The sequence below is a fragment of the Zingiber officinale genome, chromosome 7A (genome assembly GCF_018446385.1).
Source record: "Zingiber officinale cultivar Zhangliang chromosome 7A, Zo_v1.1, whole genome shotgun sequence".
In the NCBI taxonomy this organism is placed as follows: Eukaryota; Viridiplantae; Streptophyta; class Magnoliopsida; order Zingiberales; family Zingiberaceae; genus Zingiber; species Zingiber officinale.
This window is the reverse complement of record NC_055998.1, coordinates 30,545,165-30,558,347: the sequence shown is the minus strand read 5'-3', so window position 1 is coordinate 30,558,347 and position 13,183 is coordinate 30,545,165.

Here is a 13,183-nt window from a genome sequence, read left to right as displayed (position 1 = left end):
CTAGGTATCACAGATCTAAGTACACATGCCCGATAATAAAATCCAGAAAACTAGTCTTATACTCAGTGAAGCCTAGTATGTCACTTCCTCTAGAAACTAAGGTACACTTGGTAATAATCAAGAGATATAAACATGGATACATAACAGGCAACAAACAGAATATACTATAGGTATCAAATAGTGACATACTAAGGGCAAATCTAAGCATGATCATTGCTACTAGATATAAATTACTATGTATATCAAAGTGACAATATCATAAAAGATAAGTCAAGAGATACCCGCCTCAAAACGAAAACGTATCCAACAATCTCCACGTCAAGCGGCTCGTCTCCCAACCAAAATCCTGCATATCAAACATATAATTTAGCTACTCTAATATGTATCTAGTAGCTAAATAAAATTCCTATTAAACCAGGAAACCCTAATCCATCAATCAATTACCCAATAACCAATCCATCCCTAAATGATCAATATTCTACATAATGAATCAAACCAATCCAAACAAACTCACCCAACTTTGATCGTGCTAATGCTGACCCACGATCGGAGAAGTTTGATGCTGGAAATTGGTGGCGGGAGTTGGATGGCGCTGCTAGCCACCCAAACAGATTTCCCAAATCAGCACTGTACCTAGACCTATACTTAGATCAATCAAGCTTAATTCAACAACTTTACCAACTCTAGATCAGAAGTAGCTGCTGGATTGTGACGATGGTTCATGAAGATGACCACGCCTAGCCGGTGAGTAGGCGACACTACTTCGACCTAGTCCAAATGGCAATCGGAAGAGGGAGATCGTAGTGTAGTGAAATCGAGGGGTAACCGGAACTCTTACCTGACCTGTGGTTGTAGCTTCACCAATCCAAGCTCGCTCACAGGAAAGCCGCGATGGATCGAGCTAGGGCTACCGGCGCTAGGGTAGAGGGACAACTGCATGTTCTACGTCAGGGATGAAGAGGAGGGAAAGAGGACGGAGACGAGAATCGGGGGCAGAGGCGGATGGCGTCGATGCCCGGCGACCGGCAAACGGTGGTGTGGCCTCAGGTGGCGATGGCGTCGTTTTGCAGATCGTGTGAGGTGAACTCGGGGCAAAATACTCGAGGCTTCTCCTTGGCCACTGGTTCTTATCCACGAGGGAGAAGAGGAAGAGGCATCGCGGCGGCGCCGGTTGATGAAAACGAAGGGAGGGTCGGCGTCGGGTTGGCTAGGGCACGAGACAGAGAGGAATCGGTAGCGGCGCGAGCTCGATTGGAGAAGAGAAAGAGGGGTTCGGCGATGTGGCTCGGAAGAGAAGAGAAGAAAGGTGGAGATCGCGGTGTTGAGATGAGAAGAAGAGATCGAGAAGAAACGGTGGATAGGAACACAACATCGGGGAAGAGGAGGAAACAAAAGCAAAATAAAAGGAAATTGAAAAAATTGTATAAATACCTAGGGTTAGCTTAATTAAACCCTAAGTTCACTCCTTAATCAACTCCCACTTAATTTGGATATTCTAAACTGACTTTTCCCAAGCCTATTAATTTATTCCCGTAAACTCATCATACGAGCTTCAATTAATTCCTAAAAAATTTCTAAAAAAATTCTCTTAATGTTATTCACCCATAAAACTTTATTATTCGATTATGGTATTTTACATTAAAAATAGAGATAAAGCAAGAATATAACTTTGAAAAAGTAGCGTCGGAGGGATAAAAAAACATGGACTAATATCTAAAAAAATAAACTTTTAAATTCTGAATAAAGACATATTTTTTTAATTTATAAATTATTTTTTAAAAAAGATAATTTAAAAAGTATTTTTAGACTAGAAAAATTCTAAAAGTTTTATAAAGGTTGAACAAACATATTTAAAGCACATATAAAATTTTTCACAAAAGATTAAAAATATTTTAAGTAAAAATAAATTCTTTTGTGTATAAATATATATTTTCTAAAAAAGTAATTAAAAATAGTTATTAACTTTAAAAAATCATGAAATATTTTCTGAGAATGTATAATACTATGTATTTTTTTTCAAAAAAAATTAAAGAATTGAATTTTTAAAAATTTTTAATGTTAAAAATTTATATTTGGATAAATAATTCATAGAAAATTTACCAATGGTCAAAAAATTTCAGGAAAATTTTTTTTGATAAAAAAAAGATAAAGTTTTACAGAAAAATAAAGTTTACAAAAAATAGTACTGCAAGATATTTTTAAATCAAAGAATATGAATTTTATTAAAAAACTTCATAGAAAATAATACAACCATCAAAAAATTCAAAATTTTTTCTATAGATGAGTAATGAAATTTTCTTTCTCAGAAAAATTTAATTTTAATTAATTTCTAATATTAATTATGCAGAACAATTTATTTGATAATTCTAAGCAAGAATATGAAATCAAATTAAAAATAAAACATGCATAATGATTTTTCAATTTAAGAATGATTTTGGAACCCAATATAGGTTCCTTCCAACTGGGTTAATCAAAAAAAAATTTGGGATACATTTTGTTGATAATTTTCTGATTTGACACTTATGATATCTAAGTGCCAGTTTAGTCTTTGATTATTTTTGAAGTTAGAAATAACTATATTTGAATATGCAGAATTCTTTAGATTCTCTATTTCTATTTTTAATTTTTCATTTTCAATTTTTATCTTGTCGAAATCCTCTCGTCGACAAGATGTTGCTAAGGTTAATTTTAACTCACTACAAAAAAATCAAGATTACCAACAAAAATACTTGTCGGCATTCCGTCGGAATATGACCCTACCGACTGATTACTGATAATATATCAGTGTCAAGAACTGATTTGTTGGAAACGAGATTTCTGACAGAATATGTTATTCCATTGGTAATATTATACCACAGATTAGGTTTCCGTCGGTAATGATGTTGGAACAGTGTTAGCCAATCGGGGCCACAATTAAATAGATTATCGATGGAAATAGGGTTTTCATCGGTATTTACTGACGGAAACTAACTTCCATCGGTAAATACCAACGGAAACCTAACTTCCGTCAGTCAATGCTGACGGACAACTTCATTTCGGTTGATATTTACCGACGGAAGTTCTCAGTTCCGTCAGTAATGTATCGAAATAAAGTATTAAGATGTTTTCATGCAGGGGAATCACAAGGATGACACATTATATCTCCATCGTGCTCATGCTCATGATGTCACATCAAGTGGCAAGCTGTAGCAGCAGATGCATACAAACATTGAAGTCTAACAGTTAATGGAAAATAATACAGCACTTTTCAAGCAATTTTTTTTCTTCTGCCCTAGTATGCGAGTACCATGCTTATAACGAGGGTGTGTACAGATTTTGCATTCACGCAGATCATTGTCTTTATTCTAAAATATCATGTAGTTATTTATACAAATAATCAATCTTCTCTACAGACAACCTAAACCTCTGACCAATTTCTTTATATTGTAAAAACTATTGGTTATTATGTTATCAGCAGGAAGCAATTCTGATATCAATTGACATATGTTATCGTAACATCTCTCTGAAAAATGATGTTCTATTTTCATATTCAATAACTTTGCAGTAGCTGATAACTGAGAATGATCAGGGGGAATGCCTTCTCACATCTCTTTCACTAGCCTTTAACATTTTATATAGTTGCTGATATTCAAGTGTTGGTGTTTCATCTATAATGGAATAATCAACTGCAGCATTCATCGCATCGTGCGAATCATTGATTGCATTGCAATATCATTAGTTGATGATTCAGGAGCAGTAAAAGTTGTGGCAGATGACGAACCACCAGAAGTTTCAATTGATTCATATAAACCTCCACGACAATACCAATTATAGTAATTTAGTATAAAACTATTTCTACATATGTGTACTTTCACGGTATCCTCATCACGGAAGACTATATTCCTACATTTCTTATGATTACATGGACACCGTAACTCAATACCATTCATACATTCTAGATAACTCTTAGCAAAGTTCACAAACTCTTCAACTTTAGCAATAAAATCATCTCTAATAAATCCATTTTCTAATTGATTGTACATCCAAGCTTTGTTCATAGACATTTTTACCTAAAACTAATAAATTGAGAATTAGAAATTAGCTTAGATTAATGTACTAACACAAAACATTGAAGTGGACTGGTCCAAACTAATAAATTGAGAATTAGAAATTAGCTTCAATCTCTGACTCAGACGATATTTCATCCCATGTCGCCTTTAATTAGATTTTGATTCTTTGTCTAGATTGGTTTTTGTCTTTGCTCTTGTCCTTGTCCTTGTCCTTGCTTTTTAATTTAGGGTAGTTATCTTTCACATGCACTTCTTCATTGCAATGGTAACATCCTACCTTTCTTCTTCTTTTATCTTGCACTTGATTAAATTTATTAGTTTTAAATAACTTTTTAAATTTCCTTACCATGAACGTCGTTTCGTCATCATCGAGAGAAGTTTCCAATTCTGATTCATCCATTTTTGCATTTAAGGCAATATTGTGCTTGGGTTCTTTTTTCAAATCTGCACATCTAGTTTCATGAACTTCAAATATAGAAAATAACTCTTCTAAAGTGCTTACCTCTAGATCCTTAGATGTAATACACATCTACTAAGGATACCCATTCAAAGTCCTAAGAAAGATGTTAAGCGCGTACCTTAGCAAATTTCAGTTGATTACCTTTTCTTTGAGATTCGTGAGTCCGGTGATGAGTTTCTTGATCCTTGAGTGAAGGTGTGCAACGGTTTTTCCTTCTTCTAATCATAGGTTGCTGATCTTGTTCAGGAGCAGATCTCGTCTCGCTAGTTTTGCCTCCGAGGTCCCTTCGTGTAGTTCTAGAAATTCTCCCAGAGTTCCTTGGCTCACTTGTAAGCTCCAATCCAGTTGACTTCTTGAGGTGGTAAAACACTAAGTAGATGAAACTCTGCTTTGCCTCTATCTTTTTCTTCCAGTTCGTGAATTTTCCCGTGAATTTCGGTGGATAGATACTCGGTCCGGCCATCTCTTGTGCTTTGGTCAGCGGTTAGTCCTTCTGAAGTGTCCTCACTCTGATACCACTTTTTGGTCTCTTGGCTGCCGACTAGAAGGGGTGAATAGCTCTGCACAATAAAATAAACATCTTTCTTGGAACTTTGGAAATAAAGCACTTGTATAAAAAGAAACTGATTAATAGACAAGAAAAAGAGGCACAACAATTTACTTGGTTTAAAATCAGGGGACTGTTAATCTAAGACGTTTGAAAGCTCACTAATGTCTCCTTCAGGCGGAAAAGTCTCTTACAACAATAAAAGCTCACAACTATAAAGTTAAACTCAATTAGGATCAATTACAAGTATTCTGTCTAGTTTCTGTGATCAGGGCTACTATACTTATAGCCTTGATCGGGTTATCTGAAAGAGTTACAGGCACCTGAAGAGGGATAAAATTTTATCCCTGTTGCAACGGATCGCGACAGTTGGCATTTCGATAAAGTTTCTGGTCCGAGCGCCTGAACCTGCTCTAGGCACTCGGACTGGGTTGAATTGGCTCGACTAGGGCGCAAGCCCGGGGCACCCTAGGTCCGGCCAGTCCGGCCGCCTGGAGCAACAGTCAACCTCTGATTGACTTTTCCTCCGAGTTTTCCACTCTATCTTTGTTTGCTTGGGTGATTTCGGCCATTCGGAATAGGGCTCACCCGAACCCATCTTCAGGCCTTCTCGAGCAATCTTCTGCTTCGGCTTCTCGTCCCTTGGAAATGTTGCGCGCCTCCTTCTCGTCCGCCAGCATACTCTTCTGCAACGTCTCGTCCCTCGGATGTACCGAGCCCATCAACTCTCTCTCGTGCCATCCTTCTCGCTAGCTGCATCTTTCGCTTAACTTCCTATGCTCCTAAGTTTCTGCATATTTAGACATAAGGATATTAAAATACAACATGACCTAATTTAATTTAGTTTATCATATTAAAATTATCATCGGATACTTACTGATGACAACTTGATACTCTTTTACTTACTGTATCCAGGAAAAACTATTTAGATAAAAACTTATGTTGATTAACACCTCGAGCTAATTTAATTGCATGATCCATTTGTTGATCTTGTCCGGAATCTGAGTCGGATGGACCGTCGGGTGAGGTGGATGAAATGTTGATCGAGTCGCGATGTCCCGGAGGGGGGTTTGCTGAGATGGCTTCTATGTTGACCAAGTCGTCAGAAGCCCTCTAGTCAACGCTACTTGTAGCCAGCGACTGGGTTGCCCTGGTCACTAGTACCCCAAGGCTCAAGGCAGATCTAACGAATATATGAGTAACAATCTAATAATATAATAATGAGATAAATGAGGGGTGAGTACGAAAAACGTACCCTCGCCCAAGGGGTGCCCTCGGATAGGACGTTGTTCGAGTTGTCGTGACCCAGAAGCGTAGATGGATAAGTCGGATGAAGAGCTGGATCTGATGAAGCTCGGGATACGCCACACAACATAGTAGTGATGTGCACTATGGTTGTAGCTCGGGATACGACACACAAATGGATCGACATGGGGGTCGGCATACAACAGCGACACAGAATCGAAACTGAGGCGGAGTTAGCACATGAACTATCAGCACATGGACTGTCGACGTGTGATGGCTGTCGGCCAGGAAGGCTACGGCAAGTGGAGGCTGCCGACGAAGGGGTTGCAGTGCGTGGAGGCTGCCGACGAAGGGGGGAGGAAGGTTGTGGTCGGTGCTGTGAGGATGAGAAGGAAGGGAAAGGCTGTGGCCGACGTCGCGAGGAGAAGAAGGAAGAGGAAGGTTGTGGCCGGCGTCGCAAGGAGAAGAAGGAAGAGGAGAGGTTGTGGTCGGTGTCGCAAGGAGAAGAAGGAAGAGGAAGGCTGTGGCCGGCGTCGCGAGGAGAAGAAGGAAGAGGAGAGGTTGTGGTCGGCGTCGCGAGGAGAAGGAAGAGGAAGGAGGCGGTCGTCACTGACGTCGCGAGGAGAAGAAGGAAGAGGAGAGGTTGTGGTCGGCGTCGTGAGGAGAAGGAAGAGGAAGGAGGCGGTCATCGCCGGCGTCGCAAGGAGGAGGAGGAGGAAGGAGGCGGTCGTCGCCAACGTCGGAAGGAGAAGGAGGAAGAGGAAGGAGGTGGTCATCACCGATGCTTGTCGCTCGAGGATGGCGGCGAGAGAGGAAGCTGCCCTCCTCTTTTTCCGTTGGCGGCGGAAAAAACCCCCACACGAAGCCCCCCCCCCTCCTCCCCTTCCCCCTTGTTCGTGGTCTACAGTACCCTAAAAAGGGGGCTTCTCAAATGACCAAACTGCCCTTCCTCCACCTCCTAATTACTACTCTTCCCTTAGGATATCTCTGTATCACAAGCCTTCCCTCCAAGTCTAGTCGAAGGAGGTGCAAGTCCGACTGACTAGACCAAGTCCAATCGTAAAATAGAATCGCTACTTGATGTGCATGAATCTTATGATCATTTATGCATGTTTGGACGCACATCTACTTGTATTTCATTAGCATATTCTATGTTTATTGCACCCTATTTCTTTGCAATGTCATACTTCCAGTATATTTTGTTCGGATATCTGCTCTTTGCTTGTTTTGATTGATAGGATGTGATTTGGAACAAAAACGAAGCCTACATGAAGTCTAGAGCTTCTAGAGTGTCACGGGCAGGCGAAGACTAAGTTTTCTTCATGTTCTGGCCGTGTGGAACCCACACGGCCGTGTGGGGGGCGTGTTGAGGCCGTGTGAATGCCACACAGCCGTGTGAAGGCCATGTGGAATTTCCAGCACTGCAGACCAAAAGTAAAATGACCATAACTTTCTGCTTAGTTGGAGTTATGAGCCGTTCCAGATATCAAAATATAGATAACTTCAAGATCTACAACTTTTATGAAGACTTAAACCAGAGAAAACTAAGTCTTGAAGGTCTAAAGTTCGTTTCTATGATACATGGCCTTGGCACACGGTCGTGTCAAATCCTGCACTACACACCAAGAGTAAAACAGGCATAACTTTGTGATCTGTTGGAATTTTGAGCTGTTCATTATACCAAATTGTAGCTAACTTCAAGATCTAAAACTCTTATGAAGATTTCAACCAGAGAAAACTAAGTCTTGAAGGTCCAAAGTTCGTTTCTATGAGACACGGCCTTGGCACACGGCCGTGTCAAATCCTGCACTACACACCAAGAATAAAACAGGCATAGGTTTGTGGTCCGTTGGAGTTTTGGGCTGTTATTTATACCAAATTGTAGCTAACTTCAAGATATACAACTTTCATGAAGACCACATCTCAAGAATACCACGTAAAGAGACACTAAAATGGATTACAAGTGCAGCACAACCTTGATGCACGACCGTGACAAATTCGCACGGCCGTGCGGTGTATCCAGAGCAGAAGATGTACACGGCCATGCAAACTCGCACGGCCGTGCCACTCAACCAGTGTAGAAGTTGTACACAGCCGTGTCAACTCACACGGCCGTGCCACTCGACCAGTGCAGAAGATGTACACGGCCATGTCAACTCACACGGCCATGGCGCGGGTCGTGCGGCGTCCATACCCTAGCTTATAAAAGGATTAAGAAACCTACTTTTGGAGGGATCTTTGGTTAAGGACTTCGCCCCTCCCCTAGGGGAAAGCCATAGAGCTTCATCCACCGCCGTCCCTTCACGATCCGTCCATCTCCGGAGCAAGGAAGCATCCCCAAGATATTAGAATCATCAAACATCTCTTCTTCCTTTTCTTCTAGGGTTTTAAGTTTGCTTTTCTTTATGTTCTGGGGTTGTTCTTCCCCCACAATAGAGTAGATCTCCTCTTCTAGGATTAGGAAGTATTTGTAATATGATAGAGATGTAGAACTATGTTGATTCACCTTGTTTCTATTCAATGAATTGTTTATGCCTTGTTCATGTAGGACCGTGAAACGTCAATAGAGGGGGGGGGGGTGAATATCGATTCGAAAAACCAGCGTTAATAAGAGTTAAGCGCAGCGGAATAATAAAGACTGAGACAAACTAAACACGGTGTTTTTTACATCGTTCGGAGCCTGTGACGACTCCTACTCGAAGGCCCGTACTCCGTGAGTACTTTCGTTGGGCAATCACTATCAATTCGAATATTACAGAGTTAAGTACAAGAATTGACAGATAAAGAAAATACCGACAGTAGAATTAAAACAAAACTAGCACTGAGTCGGAGAGCTTTTAGTGGCGTCGCAAGAGCACAGAGCAGGAGATCTTGGATTCTAAGTTCATATAGAAGCTCTACCCTTGCCCCTTCTTTTATATGAAGCTCAGGGCGCCCCGGATCCCTTCCAGGAGCCCTGGTGATACCTGGCAGGTTCAACCAGTGAGCTCCATGTGGCGACGCGCAATCAGGATAAAACTTGCCTCATGGGCGCCCAGATCCCTTCCGGGCGCCCGAACCTCCAGGCGCCCGGATCCCCTCCGGGCGCCCGGACCACCTTTCTCCAGAACAGGTCCTTCTCCTGCAAGACAAGGTTAGTCCGAGGCAAGTATAATAAATTTCCTGCAAAACAAAGTGTTAGTACAGTTCATGAGTTTGAAATGAAAAAGTATGACTTAAATTCCGTCTTTCCGAGACCGGAATCTAGTCACGATCTCGACTTAGACATCCGAAATGGATCTAAGCCGGATCGACGCCTAATGTTCCCTTCCCGGGAACGCGTCCTCACAATCACTGCCTTCCAGTGACTTACCTTTACTCACCTGTCAGACGTCCGGTCAGCCCTTCGACTCGTCTGGACTTCTCGCCAACTATCTGGTCAGCCCATCGACCTAGCTGGACTTCTCGCCAAGCGTCCGGTCAGCCCGTCGACCCGCTTGGACTTCTCGCCAGCTATCCGGTCAGCCCGTCGACCTGTCTGGGCTTCTCCTGCACACTTGATCAAAGTGTCAGATAACAACAAACTAACTTAGCCTGATTTGTCATTCATCAAAACCTAGGTTAAATCGTTAGTGCTAACCGCACCAACAATCTCCCCCTTTTTGATGGAATAATAACCTGGTTAAGTTAGTGAAAAACATATGCAAGAAAAAACAAGCATTTAAAGGGTTTTTAAGTTAGTTTGTATTTTCAATTCTGGTTTAGCTAACTTAACCACCTAACCCTCCCCCTTTGACATTCATCAAAAATAAGCATGGATTAAGTACACATAGACTTCAGACAAAGAAAAAATGTCAAGATAATCTGGGGGAGTTTAAACTTTTTGAAAACTTGTTTGAAGCATTAGCTTTTAGCTTTTAGAAAAACAACTTTCAAACATAAGTGTATAAGTTCTAAATTTCAAGATCAAGTTTTAAATTTTCAAGACACGTTTCAAGTTTGAAACGCTTTTCAAACATAAGTTTTCAAAATCAAAATTCCAAAACTAAGTTTGAAAAATCCAGTTTTCAAAACTGATTGAAATTAATTTTTCAACACTAAGTTTGTAAAAGATTCAATTTTCAAAATTAAGGAAAATGATTTTGAACTTTACTTTTAGTTTTCAAAAATAATTTTGTAGAATTCTTTTTCCAAAATCAAATTTTCAAAGTTCAAAAGTACTAGTTTCAATACCATGGTTTAAAATACTAGAAAAGTTTAGTTTTCAAGGACTAAGTAAAAAGGATAAAAAAGTTTGTGATTTAAAACAAACAATTGTGAGTTGATTTAAGAAATTTTTCACAATTTTACACAGGTTGATTTTGAAAATTGATTTTTAAGCTTTGATTTTCAAAATTAAGTTTAAAATTTGATTTGAAAAACTGAATTAGTTTTATTTCTCTCCCTGAACCTGACATAAAATTTTGAAAATATTTGTTAAATATATTCAAAGTAGAAAAAAAATTGAGATAGAATTTTATAGAGAGATTTTAAAGAGAAGATTAAAAAATAATACTTAAGGAGATAATTAAAAACCTCCCCCTGAATTTGATACTTCTTTAATTTATTAATCCTCCTTATTTATTACTCTCCCTTAATATAAAATTTTACAACCGTAACATATTTTCGTACCTAAGTGTTTTAGGCGATTGTATAATTATCTTTATAAAATTGTTCATTTAAATTTGACTAAACATAATTAACGTTAGATTCAGTTGAAATGAGTTAACCTTTAGTGTAATGTTAAGTAAGATAAGTTGTTATTAATTCAATAATTAATCAATATTAATAATTTATTGATTAAATTTTGCTTGATTCAATAATTTAATATAATCTAAATTTTGTATTAATTGATGAAGGTGTTAGTTATAATTTAACTTTTTCATTTACTTCCTTTTAAGTTGGATTAACTTAGTTTAAAGTTGGTAGTAATTTGAAGTTAAACTCGTTATTAAACAAGGTTAAGTAAGGTTCAATTTAAGTCAAACTTTAATTATGTTTTAAAAAATAATTAATATTTTAAAGGTTGATAAAAAAATTACTTAGAGTAATTTTAATATTTTTACTAAGGTTAAACCTAGGTTCTGATCAAATCAAGCTTAGTTCTCAAATAAAGTTAAACTTAAATAGTTAAGTTCTACTTATTAATTACATAATTAAGTTTAAAGTTAAAGTTAACGGAATTTAAGTTTTTAAGTTAGGTGTCTAAGTTTTAAATGAATTTAAAATAATTATAATTATTATTTTTAAGGGATTTCTAACAGGATTTTAAAATGATTTTTATAATTATTTAATGACAATTAATATACGTTCAATTCAGTTTTGATTTTAGATTAAAATTAATATCAGTGATTAATTTAGGTTTAAGTTTTAAGTTTAAGTTAAATTTTTAAGTTTTAATTTAAGTTTTAGTTAGGTTAAATTAAGTTGAAAAGTAATGTTTAAATTAAGTTTTAATGAGTTTTAATTTAAGATCTAGTTTTCAGTTAAGTTAAATTAAAAAATAGTTTTAAGGTTAAAATGATATTTAAGATTAAAAATAAGTTTAAGGTCAAAATAATAATTTTTAAAGTGAAAATAGTCTATAGAAATAATTTATTATTATTACTATTTTTTTTTAAGTTAAAAGAATTTTATTATAGTGAAAATAAGAAGAATTTTTCAAAATGATACATAATTTTTAAAATAGTTTTAAAATTATTTTTAAAATAGTTTTTAAATGATTTTTAAAAGTTTTTAAAATAATTTTTGAAATAATTTTTAAGTTAAAATAATTTTAAAAATATAATTTTTATATTAAAAATAATTTTAAGTTAAAATAATTTTTAAATTAAAATAATTTTTAAGTTAAAATAATTTTTATGTTAAAATAATTTTTAAATAACAATAATTTTTAAAAGGTTTTAAAAGAATTTTTAACAGTTTTTAAAATGATTTTAAAAGAGTTTTTAAAATAATTTTTAAAATGTTTTAAAATAATTTTTAAAAGAATTTTTTAAAGTTTTTAAAATGATTTTTAAAAGAGTTTTTAAAATAAAAATGTTTTAAAATAATTTTTAAAAGAATTTTTAAAGTTTTTTAAAATGGTTTTTAAAAGAGTTTTTAAAATAATTTTTAAAAGAATTTTTTAAAATTTTTAAAATGATTTTTAAAAGAGTTTTTAAAATAACTTTTAAAAAATTTGAAAATAATTTTAAAATAATTTTTAAGTTTAGAATAAAATTTTTAAGTTAAATATAACATTTTTAAAGTTAAATTTAAAAATATTTTTTAAAGTTAATTTTTAGTTTTAAAATATTTTTTTAAAGTTAATTTAATTTTTAAAATAATATTTAAAGTTAATTTAATATTAATTTTTTTAAAAATTAATTTAGTTTTAATTCAAAATTTAATTTTTAATTAATTCGAAATTTAATTTTAATTTGAAATTCAAAATTTAATTTTAATTTGAAATTCGAAATTTAATTTTAATTTGAAATTCAATTTAAAATTCGAAATTTCATTTTAATTAATTTTAATTTAATTTGAAAATTAATTTGATCCTTATTCATCTCACCCGATCTAGATTATCAATCAGGGAATCCTATAATTTTGTGAGATGAATTAGATTTAATTATAGAGTTTGGTTTAACTTTTGTTAGATTCAGGTTTAGCTTTGGTCTCAACAAATAGGCATTCTTCGGATAAACTTCTAAGCTTGGTGAGTCACTTGGACATCATTAGAAGTAGCCAACCTTTCGAGGTTTTCCGAATAGTCCTGTATCCACGGAGCTTAGTATTAAACCTTGGTCTAACTAGTTAGGATCCATTTAAGGGTAGCTTCGGTCAGTTCCACTTGGCCAAATGCACCAGATCGAAGCCATA